Raw genomic sequence first — 14254 nt, 5'->3', positions numbered from 1 at the left:
AAGAGATGCCCCATATCAGATTAAAAGGTCCTTTAATCATAGGACATGCCCAACTTGATCCAATCAAAGTGGCACCTCATAATAACTATCAAGAAAATTAATAAGGGACTTGCACTCTTAATTCATATGATTCAAAACTATAGACACCCAATAATTGGAGTTAAATGAATCTTATTTATATAGGTTATTAGTAGGTAATTTAGTTTGAATTACCTTATCAAATAAGAAATCCAAACGAAAAGAGAAATTGGGTCCAATCATGTACTAGCAAAGTTACCTTGAACCCAATCGAATTTCTCTAAATTCAATGGACACTTCATAAGCTCAATTGCTAATTTTAGACCTAACCCCTTTATTGTGTGATCCCATAGATTTAATTCTATCTGATAGTGAGGTATACAATGATTTCTATCAAAGTATCATTGAAACTCTGTTTAATGAGTTGGAACAATTTCACTCTAACTCATTAAGGATTGTCGATCCAGAACAACTCTAGTGAGCTCTCACAATCCACCAGTGACACCTAGTAGTATGTAGTGACAATCCAGTAGAATTGAAATGAACTTCTAGGTGCAGTTAATGTGTAATTCAATCTCTCTATCGTGAGTTCCGACTTGATAGCAGGTCTGGATAAAAAGTCAAACCTTAACATCAGTCATATGATAGATTCGATTAGCTCAAGTCTAAATATGATTCCTATGAAAACTCTTATCCATCAATCGCACTACTATGGTCATAGATTCTTAGACTTAGCCTTTCAAATCTCATAGGACTACTCCTCTCTATCAAGATTGATAGATCCCATCTTGATGTGCATCTTACTCCTACAGTGGATCAACTATTGTCAATATCCACTACAAGGACTTATTAAGATCTATATTTATGTGTCAGTCAAACTCCAGCAGCCTCACTACGAGCAGTCGTACAATCTCAGATCAAAGGACCATTCACACAACTACAGCAACGAGATAATCACTGATGATTGAATAGAAATCCAAGTGATTTCTCGTATGGTCACGCTCAGTACTAGTTATTCTCCAATAACTATCTGCACTTGTCATCCAATGTCTCTACAATGTAAACCAGAGATTCATCTATCCCGAAGGAAGCGATCTGTGCATCACTCTATCCGGATCGATCACCATCCTCATAATGATCCTATGATCGAGAGCATTTAGAAATTAAATACATATCTCTAATTCTTAATATTTTGAGAACATGTATCGAAAACTAATTTCATGGACGATTCAAGGACACATCACACTTGAATGAAAAATAAATTTATCATTTTATTGATCAAATCAATGTATTAAGTACAAAATTGTGTCGTAGAGTTATTACAATATGTCAGCCATATTGGCTTCTAGGATATATATCTAACATAAATATGCATACATACATACATATATATACACACATTTATGCATATATACATACATATACACACACACATATATACATACATATACACACACACATATATGTACACACACATACACACACATGCATGTATGTATATACATATATACACACACACACAAATATATGTATATACAGATATATACACACACACATACATGTAGATACATACACACACATATGTATGTACATACACACACAAAGACATATGTATGTATGTATGTATATGTATGTACGTATGTGTATATATATATATAAATATATATATATATATATACATATATATATATTTATTTATTTATACATACACATATATGTATATATACGTACATATAAATATATACATATATATACATATACATATATATATATATACAAACATATATATACATATATACATATATATACATATACATATATATACACATATATATACATATATATACATATATACATATATATACGTGTGTGTGTATCTATGTGTGTGTATATGTTGGGAAATATGTCTCAAAAAGCCAATCGTTAAGCTGTTGACGGTTGAGTAACCAAGTATTGTAATTGATTTATTAATAAATAAAATATATTTGATATTTTCATCATAAGCTTTCATCTTCAAATGAACTCCGTTGTTATGATAAAGTTCTTAGGACTATTTAGATTTGATAAAGAGAGGATTTATCGATTAGTCCTTAAAACAGTTCACGACCAAATGATAGGTTGTTAATAAGGACGATAGCTTCTATCGAGCATAGGTCGCTGTAGGCCATATGGGTTGGTTGTCCTCTTAACCAAAGAGTGTGGAGACACTAGTATGGCATACAGGTGAGATGTACTGGTATATTATCATTGAATGTGACCAACTCCAGAGTATTCTGCTGTCGAAAATATCTCTGATGGGATATAGGTATAAGTATCCCTTAGACCTAAGATCGTCTCAGTGACTTGCAAGCAACTCACTGTACTTTGGTACTGGACTAATTGAATTTCTAATTCAGGGATGGAAGGCTTCTGGGCACAGTCAAGTACTTGCGAAGTCAGAGTGTGATCGAGATGGAATTGAACACTCCAAGAGTTGGAGAAGAATGAGTCGCTGTATTTCAATTTAGCAAAATCTTGGCCAGGGTAATCCATCAGATAGATTTGATATTTTGAAATACAATGTGGACAACCTGATCAGAGTTGACAGTTGAACTCTGGGGTGTCCTATGATCATTTTGGTCAAGAGAATGAATTATATGAAAACTATATCCGTATGGATTCTAAGGATGTTGTTCTACACATTTGACCTATCTGATCGTCGGGTACCATTGCTAGATGGTCACTTCGATTGGTACAGAAATTTATTTCTGTGCTACCGGCTTAGGTTCGGATCTATGAGGTCACACACATTAGAGTTCATGATCCGATCGGATGGTTGATCAACGATTAAGAATCATTCTAAGATTAAATGATCAATACGATTGACATTTAACCCAGTGCAAGTGTTGCAGGAGGATCGATTAGCAATTCGATTGCTAATTGGCTTAATTTGATTAAGCCAATGGACTGAGATTAAGTCTAATTAAATATGATTTAATTAGATTTGATTTGGGCTTGATTGGATCAAGTCCAATTAGTTTATTGGATAAGCCAAGTGCAAGAAAAAACTAGTCCTAGTTCAACTAGGACTTGGGTCAATCTAATTTCTAATTTGATTAAAAAATTAAATTAGATTTAAATCTAATTTAATCTGATTAAATTAAGTTCTTAATTAGGTTAAGACCTATTTTAATTAGGTTGATCTAATTTTGATTTGATTTGATTTGAGAAACCAAATTAAAACAAGTCATAAGATAGAATCCTAGTAAGACTAGGATTCCATCTTGCGCCACATAAGCCTTCCCCACGCCCTCTAGCTCATTCAACGCCTATCTCCTCTTATTTTATGCGACAAAAGCCCTCTCCCAGGTCTCTCCCACGTTCACAAAAGGTTTCCTCTCTTCTTTCTTACATGGAAGGTGGTTTGGATCAAATCAAAGAGGAATAAGCTTGGATTTCAAATTCTATGAGATAAAGTTTTAGAAATTCAAAACTCTTTCAATTTTGCACCAAATTTATCCAAATTTTTTTTGAAATTTTTGTGGCTTTTAGGGTACACATTGTGCACCCTTTGCTGATGATCCATGCATGAAAATAAGGAGGAGGTGCTCAAGAGTTGGACGCTCCTTATCTTGCCATGTTTGGATAAGCCTTGACTAGGTATTTGACCTAGACAAGGACTCTATCATATCTCTCTCTATAAAACGAGTTTCTTCATGAAATTTTCGAAGAAGACAGAGATTTGAGAGACCTTTGGGCCACCCAAAAATCAGAGAGAAAGACCTTTGGATCGTGGAGATATAATAGACACAAGATAGGGTGTCTAGAGAGAGAAACGAGAAGAAGAAAAGGGTCTTCTTCTAGGGTTGTTTGTTTTCATATTTTTCCTCCCTCCATCTTGAGTTTCCTGAGAGCATCTCAAATCTAAAACTCCTCCTCCTACTTTTCATCTTTGGAAGAGTCCAAATCAAGAAGAAAGAGGTACCTGATCAACCATCAAAGAAGGATCAGCGCAGTACTAGCATACTGTGCTGATTTTCTGAAGTAGAACTTCTGATCGAGATTCGTGGGCTCGTGTGGACGACTCCTAGAGGCCGGACGCATGTGCGGCTTGCAACATCATCCTCAAGTCCAGATCAGCGAGGTTAGGACGTCTAACTTGCAAGGTAATAGATCTGATCTATTGTTTAATACATACATTAGATGTAGTATAGAAATATGTTGATATGATCAACATATAGTTCATGCTGTATATATATTTTTTAATTTCTGATTTAATACTATGTAATAATCATGTAATAGGATCTTAAATCTAGAAATTCTCTGATTTTAGAAAATAAATTTTGATTTATTTTAGTCTTCCGCTGTATGATTTTGAAAAAGTTTCAAGATCTAATCCTGAAACCTTAGATCTGGTTCCTTCAATATATATATATATATATATATATATATTTATATTTATATATTTATATATTTATATATATATGTATATATATACACAGGCATGTACATACATACATATATATATATATATATATATTTATATATATATATGTATGTATGTATGTATGTATGTATATATATTTATATATATGTATGTATTTATGTATGTATGTATGTATGTATGTATATATATTCAGACATGTGTATATATATATATATATATAACGAACACAAGGGTTGCATGCACCCACCTGAGCAACACACAATACCTCCTTTCACGTAATTGGCAGCAGCCATGGAAGCTTGACACGGGACAAAACTTTCTGCTAGACTCGAAGACTCCGTTTTGATTGCCTCATTTGCTTTCGTTGACGGTGACCCAACCTCGTATAAGACACACAGGAACGACGTTCACACGGGCTGACGCAAATGACTTGACTACCGCACGAGTACGCGGCCATGACACGTGTAAGTGGGAATGCGCCACCCCAGCGTAAAAGAGGGGACTACTTGATGGCGATGTCTCCAACGTTGAGCGAGGGAATTGGAAACTTCCCCCCCACTTCTTTTTTTTTTTTTTTTCTTTCTTTTTTTTTTAATGTCCTCATTTTTCCGGCGATGAGTATTTCTTAGAAACTATTGTTGAAAAGTTCAAAAGCAGCTATGATGGGGGGTGGGGGTTTGAGGTAAGAGACGACTAGATCGAGTCAAATACTGTGCACACGCAACATATTAAAAGTATGCACCCCAGTCGTGGTGTCAATAAGTCAAGTCTGGTCCTTTATCTCCATACAGTGACAATAAATCAATTAAGTTTTTGATATTATTTATATTTCACCAGATGTATTTGATTGGAAAGAATTCTATTTCAATTTCAAAAAAAATTAAAATTTTTAAATTTTTAAAATTTAATCTTTATTTTTTTTAGTGATATGCAAACTTCATTCAATTCTGATTCCAATCACAAACTAATTACATTGATAGATATGATCAATTTGATTCTTATTTTGATCTATTTTAATTTAATTTTAATTTTAATTTTAATCATGAATCAAATATCTCTCTATTGTAATCAAGTGTGATGCAAATGATTCAGTGAAGATTATTGGCTGAGGGCAATTCGCCTTGTAATTTTATTTTTCAAGTTTCAAAGTCTGGGACACGTTTTGGTGGTCTTCCAGTGGGATCGATAGGAATGGCAGATACGACCGATCTCTCATTCTCCTTTCAGCCGCTTATAGTGCGTGATGACCTTCAGTTGACTACATGAAATAAAAAAACCATCTTCTGAGTTGTTGCGCGATGACGCCGTCCTTGGAGGTTAAGTTTTGTAGAAGTACTGCCGCTTGGCATCATTATGTTCGCCACCTCATTTCCCATACAAAGTGCAAGAGGGGATTGGCACAATTGATGGCAGCTCAGGCTATTCTTCGTGCACTACATCCACGCCAAATCAGACAAGGAGCAATGGTTGGTAATAAAGTGGTTCACTGTAGTTTTTTTTTTTTTTTTTGTCCCCGAAGCATGGTAAATACAAGCTAGCTGTTGAGAAAGATGATTCAAAAGTGACACGTGTACATGAATACAACTGTGTATATGTATGTGTGTAGTCATCATGTTTGCCAAAAAAAATATTTAAAAATCCATAGAGTCTACGATTATATGGCAAGATTTATGTCTAATTTAGATAATAAATAACAATTTTAAAGTTGACGCTAGATCGGTTGGAGACATAAACTTTTGAACTTTAAAAGAACAAATATTTACAGGTCATGCCGGTGCCTTTAATATGCCACAAACGATTGGAAAGATAAGAGTGATTTTGAAGAACCAATCAACCTATACAATTCTTCAGGTAAACCATATGCTCCTCTATGTAATATATATATATATATATATGCGTGCCAGTATATTTTTTCAGGGGTTTGACTTTTTTTAATGAAATTACTGTACTAACTCAGACGTGTAACGCAAAAACGTCACTCGGCTGGCGTGTTGAATACTACAACTAACACATTTCATTCTTCAGTGTTGTTATTGTTCTTGATGCTTCTTCATGTGCTGAGCTATTGAAACAAAACTATTTAATAAAAAAATTGAATATATTAATTCCTATGATGCCTTCCTTTTGAATTAGTCATACTCGTGACACGTGGTGATTTTTTTTGGTATAAAGTGACACATGGTGATTGATAATCCATAAATGCCTCCGTAACTTCCTTGGTTAAGTATAATGATCGAGGAAAAGTCTAATCAAAATGTTTTCATCTTGACAAACTAATCTTGCTCCCATGCGTGCATGAGAACATGGCTTGACAATTATTTATCCTATAAAAATTAAGATAGAAGAAGCTTTCAAAAGTTGAAGTCAAAAAGTCACTCATGCAGAAATTTATTTAATATTTATCAATTGACTTTCGTCTGAGTCAATTCAATTTCATTCAAATTGATTCAAGCTGAAAAATAAAAAAAAAGAAAATTTTAGCATGCTAGAATTTCAACCGACATACACTCGAGTCGATTCGAATATCATCCGAGTCGACTCAAAAAAAAAAGAGCAGAAAATCCAAGTACACTCGCAGAAATTCGAGTGGACTCATAAAAATTCGAGCGGACTTTCGAGTCGACTCGAATATCCGAGCTGAAGTTCTCAGAAAAAGATAAAAAATTAGATTTTAGAAAAAAAAGCTCAAGCAAACTTGCAGACAGCTCGAATCGACTCGAATACCATTCGAGTCGACTCGAAGTCTAACAACTAATTTTACAAAATTTTCAGAAATATGCAAAATTATTTTCAACGGTTACTTTTTATTTCTAATGGCTAGATCAGCCTTTTCAATGGTCAAAACTCCTTCTCCAGCCATCTTAAAGGCTATTTAAAACTAGAAAATCAATTTGGAAGGAAGATGAGTGGGGTTTAAGAGAGAAATCATTTTTGAATTAAGAAAATTTTATTGCACATCAAAAAGGGAGAAAAAGAGAGGAACCAAGCTTTGAATTCAAAGAACATTCAAGAGATATCTTCCACAACTTCTCAAGCATCATCTCAAGCTTCAAAAAAGAGTATTCAATCTTCAAAGGAGTCGATCATTTGGCATCTTTTTCACATCCAAAAGAGTTTATTTTTCTATTTTTGTTTTGAACTGAAATTCTTATACTTATATTTTATTTTCTTTATAATTTTTTTTAGAGGAAAGAAATTTAGGAATCAGGTTCATCCAAGTCCGAAATTGGACTTTGTAGATTTGTGAGCCCATAAAATTAACTGGATTGATAGTAAGCCCTGAAAACTATTGGTGCAAGATTTTGATTGGTGAGCCCGTAAAATCAATTGGGTTGATAGTGAGCTCTGAAAACTATTAGTGTAAGATTTTGATTGGTGATCTTAAAAAATCAATTGAGTTTGTTTGTGAGTCCGAAAAAATAAACGCACTGTAATCAGAGAGATTATAGTGAAATTTTCAAAGAGAGCTTAAGGAGTGGATGTAGGTACTAGGTTGTGCTGAACCACTATAAAATTTTTGTATATTTGAGTTGTGCCTCTTTCTTTATTGTTTTATATATCTTGCATACTTTTAATTGTTACTTTGCTTGCCAAATTTGTTTAACTCTTAGTTAGCTTTGTTTAATTCTTGCTTAGCTTCATACATATTTGATTCCATTGCATACACTATACAATCATATTAAGTTGAATTAAGTTAAGTAATGCACATACGTGTTTAGAGTGCAATTTGATTAAAAATTTTTCAAGAACCCAATTTATCCTCCTCTTAGGTTGCTATCTCTGGGCAACAATTGGTATCAGAACTGATGCTCTAATATTTAATTGTTGATCTAACAGTCAAAAAGTAAAAGATCATGGCAATCTTGGTTGGTTCCTCATTTGCTGAAGAACAATCAACCTCGAGACCACCACTATTTAATGATGCAAGCTGCACATATTGAAAAGCATGCATGCGCATATATATTCAAGCATTAGATTATTAACTATGGAGAGTTATAATCAATGGCTCACACACTCCCACAATTAAAATAAATGGTATTATTGTTCCCAAATTCGAAGTAGATTAGGATGTACATGATATGAAACTAATTAAGCTAAATGCAAAGGCCATAAAAGTTTTGTATTGTGCACTTGATGCTTATGAATTTAACAGAATATCCACTTGTATATCAGCAAAAAAAAATTAGAACAAATTAGAAATTTCTGATGTTCATAAGAAAATAAGGCAAGTTAAAGAGTCTAAAATTAATTTGCTTGTTCATAAGTATGAAATATTTAAAATAAAAAAAAATATGAATCAATTTTTGATATATTTTTTCAATTTACTGATATTATTAATGGTTTAAATGGTTTTGGCAAAATCTATACTAACTATGAATATGTTTGCAAAATTTTGAAGTCTTTGTCAAAAAAATGGGAAGCAAAAGTAACAACCATTCAAGAAGCTAAAGACTTTACCAAGCTGTCCATAGAGGAGTTGATAAGTTCACTCATGACTCATAAGTTGAACATGGCTCAAAAAGAAGAAGAAGAAGAGCCAATGAAAAAGAAGATCATTGCCTTCAAGTCTACTGCATATTTTGAGGAGAGCGATGAGTCGGAGGAAGAAGAAGATGAAGAAAAGAGTGAAGATGATGAGGATATAACACTACTCATAAGAAAATTCATGAAGTTCCTCATAGAGAGAAGTGTGAAGAAGAAAGAAAATAAACAAGAAAAAAAATATCACTTGCTGCAAATGCAACAAAAAAGGACACTATAAGCCAGATTGTCCCTTACTCAAGAAACACTCCAAAAAGATCAAGAAAAAAGCAATGGTTGGGATTTGGGGAGATAGTAACTTATCAATTTCGGATGAGGATTGAGGATGAGGTAAATTTTGAAAATTCTTTTCAATTCACTTTTGATGAATTATTTGAAGTCTTTAATAATTTAATGGATGAATTTAAAAAGTTAAGACTAAAAAATAAAGTACTCAAAAAGTCTAATCTTCTTTTAGTTGATGAAAAGAGAAAACTTTTATTAGAAAAAGAAGATATTTTAAGAGAAAAAAATGCTTTAGCTAAAGAAAAGGAAGAACTTCTTAAATCTAAAAAAATTTTAGTAGGAGAAAAAGAGAAACTTTTAAAATCTAAAAAATCTCTTATGAAACACAATGCAAAATTAAGAAAAAAAATAGAAATATTAAAATCTATTATGCAAAAAATTTACATTTAGTTCTGAAAAGCTTCAGTTAATACTGAAAAATCAAAAATCTATTTTCAACAATGCTGAAATTGGTTTTAACTCTTCAAAAAAATAGAATTTTGTTAAAAATTTGTTTACCATAATTCATCATAAAAATTATTCTATAGTTTATTTTAATTACAACAAATTGACCATAGAATTTTGGAATGCAATACTAATAAAAGTGGTCATATTTTGATTAAACAAATTTGAGTTTCAAAAGGAACCATATGCTCTAACTTTTAAGGATCCAAGATGACTTGGATATCAACGTTTAGAAAATAACTTTGCAGGTACACTAAGGATCCAATGAAATGAAAAGAGAAAATTTTTATGAATGGATGCCTTGGAAATGAAATTGGCTGGGTGATGATGTTTAATGAAATCTAAACTTTTCTCACGTCATACCATCATTATTTGATGAATATATTTTGATGAATTAATTAATTTTGATGTTTTATTAGTTCCTACAATGATTATATTCCATGATTTGAATGTATGAACTTTGAACATTTTGATCTTGAATAAAATTCAAAACCAGCATGCTCTCTTTTATGTATAATATTTAATTAATATGAGATTAATTTTCTTTCAAATTCAGCATGATATTTTAGCTTCTCCCATATCACTTCATTTTTTGAAAACTTAAATTAAAAGAAGTATGATTGTATATGAATCTAGTTGATTACAAAAATGACAAATGAACTAAGTTTTAATATTTTTTCCATAAGATGCTTAATTGTTGAATTCTCCTAAAAATTACATGACCTAAGTACTTGAAGATAAGACATTGAATCATAAAATTCAAGTGCTTAATTGATGTGTATTGCATCTTAGATTTACCCCTAAGGATTTGAAATTTCTTAGTTGAACTAAACTCATAAAGCCTAATATCTAGATTCTCTCTTCTTTAATACCTTTGATTTGATTATTCATCAAACCCAATTGATCAATGTTTAATCCTCCAATTTGATTTGAATATCACTTTTGATCCTCAATTTAATTGCAAATCAATTTTCATTTAAATTGATCAAATTTCTTTGATTTGAAATGATTCATCTTTATCACTTCAAAACTAAAATAATTAGTATCAAGCTGAATTTACAAATTGATTTTTAAGTGATATAGAACTATCAACAAAATCATGATTTGGTTTAAATTTCAGTTCAATTGGTATCAAGAAAATCTTTTAAAGAAATGATTATTTGGTTTGATTTTCAAAATAATTAGTACAAAATCGATTATTTTCATATTTGGTATCAAAAAGTTTCTTTCTAAGAAAATTTTCACTCTTAATATCAATGGTATCAATCTTGTCTTATATTTTATTGCATTATTTTTGATAAAAAAATTAAATATGATATCTCAAATCTATTTTTCATTGATATACTCTCGATGTAATACTATTTGAGACAAATTCAAAGAATTTCATACCTTTTTTGAACTCAATTAAGTGATATTTCTTATAAAAAAGAAAATCTGAATTTAAGCAAAAAATCTTTCTAACAGATGTACATGTCACATCTTTTGATCTTTTTGATGTTTGTTATCATTATAAACACTCTTTGTAAACATCCTTTGAAATTAATGAAAAGTAAATTTTTGAAAATTTGATGTCTACTTGAGTGAGTGGTATGTTTGATTGATATTTGGATTAATTGATGCCTAGTTCACTCAATTGATATTGACACTTTTGTGTTGTGCTAATTTTTAAATTGGCTTTATTTGAAAAAGTAAGGAAAAAAATGTTAAAAGGAGAAAATTAGTTGAAAATATTTTTAAAATCAAGAACCTGAATTTAAATGTTAAATTCATATTAAATGTGCTCAATTTGAAAGAACAAGGGGGAAAAAATTGTATAGTAAAATTATCCATCATTAATTATAAAAAATAGGAAGAAAAATATTGTTGAGATAGTTAAAAGAAAAATAAATTTTTTGATATTTACTCTTAAAAATAGGGGAAGAAATGCTTGTTTGTTGAATATTATCTAACTTGATTTGATTGAAAATACTAATTAATTTGAGTTAAAAAAATAAATTTTAACCTTAAATTCTTAATCAATTACTTTATAATTTTTCTCAATTTAAGCCTTCATGTGCTTATCTCATTTGATTTATATGATTTGATTGATTAATTATTCTTAACCATCAATTAGAGTTAAAATAAATTTAAAATATATTCTTACTCTAAATAAATTAATTTTGATATATACTTCTAATTTTGAAACTCATTTAAAATTCTAAATATAATATAGAATTTTTAATGTGCTTTGAAAAATTTTTATAACATCATTTGTATCAAAGTAAGTTTTACTTAAAAAATAAATTTAAAAATATAATTCTTATTTATTTTGATACTATCATTGATTTGCTCGATATATATCTTTTCTAAATTTAAATAGCTGATTTTTATTAAGAAAAAAAGAATAAATATTAAAGTAAATGTTATGCTTAATTTTATCGCTCAAACATTTGAAAAGATCTATTCTTCTTAAACTCTTAAAGCATAAAGTATTTGAATCTGAAAATCTAATTACTAAATTGATTATATTCCAAAAGAAAAGGGGTATGATTGAAAATCTGATTAAAGAATCAAATTCATTCAAGAAGGGAGAGAGAGCTCTTAGTATCTTAATTTAGTTAACTTTTGAAAATAAAAAAAAATTGAGCATATTTTAAACAAAAAGATAAATTTTAAAACAAAAGGAGATGTGCCATAAGTTTTGAATTTGATATATTCTTGAAGTTGAATTAATTTTGATTTTCTAAATTTGATATATCTCTCAATTTGATACTCTTTTGAACTCAACTTGATTGATTTTGATGATCATTCTAATCCTTCCCATAAGCTTTTTGATACTGTCAAAAAGAGAGAGAGTAATGTTGAGTATATGCTTAAAGAATTAATACTTAAGAAACTCAATAAATTAATGCTTAAGTTAAAATTTTAATGCTTATTGATTTAAATTGAAACATTCTTTTGAAATGAATATATGAGATATGTACAATGAACTAAAGATTATTGAGGACATTCATGAAGCATGCATTCATATACTTAATTTATGACTTTATGATACATATTACTAAAATATATTAAAATATATTATTTATTTTTATTTTGTATATACTCAAAGTTTTGTCATCATCAAAAAGGAAGAAATTATTGATCTTATGATTGATTTTGATGATTCCAAAACTTTGAGTGATTATGTTACTAATTATGTGTTCATAAGTAAATATAGAATTTTTCAAGTACTAAAAATGAAAAAATTATCCAGAGAAGAAATCTCCTCAAAAAAAGCTAACTCAAAGAAAAGAATGATTCTAAATGCTCAAACAAATCTCAAACAAGAAGTTTTTAGAAGCCTTCGTGATAGAAAAGATCATAATAATCAAGGTGGAAGAAGCTCTCAAAAGTTGAAGTCAAAAATCATTCATGAAAAAATTTATTCAGTATTTTTTAATTGGCTATCATCCGAGTCGATTCAAATTTTATTTGAGTCAACTCAAACTGAAAAATAAAAGAAAAGAGAATTTTGGTACGCTAGAATTTCAACTGGCACGTACTCGAGTCGACTCGAGTGTCATCCAAGTCGATCCAAAGAAAAAATGACAGAAAATTCGAGTATACTCGCAAAATTTGAGTGGACTGATATTTCGAATGGACCTTCAAATCGACTCGAATATTCGAGCTGAAGTTCTAAAAAAAAGACAGTCAGATTTTTGAAAAAAAAACTTGAATGGGCTTATAGACAGTCCAATTCGACTCGAATCCTATCTGAGTTGACTCGAAGTCCGACGACTAGTTTTGCAAAATTTTTAGAAATATGCAGAATTATTTCTAACGGTTAGTTTTTATCTCTAACGGCTAGATCATTCCTTTCAACGGCTAAAACTCTTTCTCCAGCCATCTCTAAGACTATTTAAGACTAGAGAATCAATTTGAAAGAAAAATGGGTAGGGTTTAAGAGAGAAATCATTTTTAGATTAAGAAAATTTCATTACACATTAAAAAAAGAAAAAAAAGAGAGAAACTAAGTTTTGAATTCAAAGGGCATTCAAGATATATTTTTCACAATTTCTCAAGTATCCTCTGAAGCTTCAAAGAGGAGTGTTCAATCTTTGAAAGAGCCGATCATTCAGCATCTTTTTTGCGCCCAAAAGAGTTTATTTTTTTATTTTTATTTTAAATTGAAATTCTTATACTTGTATTTTGTTTTCTTTACAAATTTTTTTGGAGAAAAAAAACTTAGGGATCAGATCCGTTCAAGCCCGAACTTGGACTTTGTGGGTTTTGGTTGGTGAGCCCATAAAATCAATTGGGTTGATAGTGAGCCCGAAAAACTATTGGTGTAAGGTTTTGATTGGTGAGTCTGTAAAATCAACTAGGTTGATAATGAGCCCAAAAAACTATTGGTGTAAGATTTTGGTTGGTGATCTCGAAAAACCAAATAGATTTGTTTGTGAGTCCAAGAAAACAAATGTTGGGTGGATGTATGGCCAGGACACCACCTCCCAAGATCTTTTCAGTACCACGTGATGCGCGGAAGAAAGAAGAAACAAAACAATCAAAATACGTGGA

Source organism: Elaeis guineensis, chromosome 5 (assembly GCF_000442705.2).
Source record: "Elaeis guineensis isolate ETL-2024a chromosome 5, EG11, whole genome shotgun sequence".
Taxonomy (NCBI): Eukaryota; Viridiplantae; Streptophyta; class Magnoliopsida; order Arecales; family Arecaceae; genus Elaeis; species Elaeis guineensis.
Note: the sequence above shows the minus strand (reverse complement) of the source record.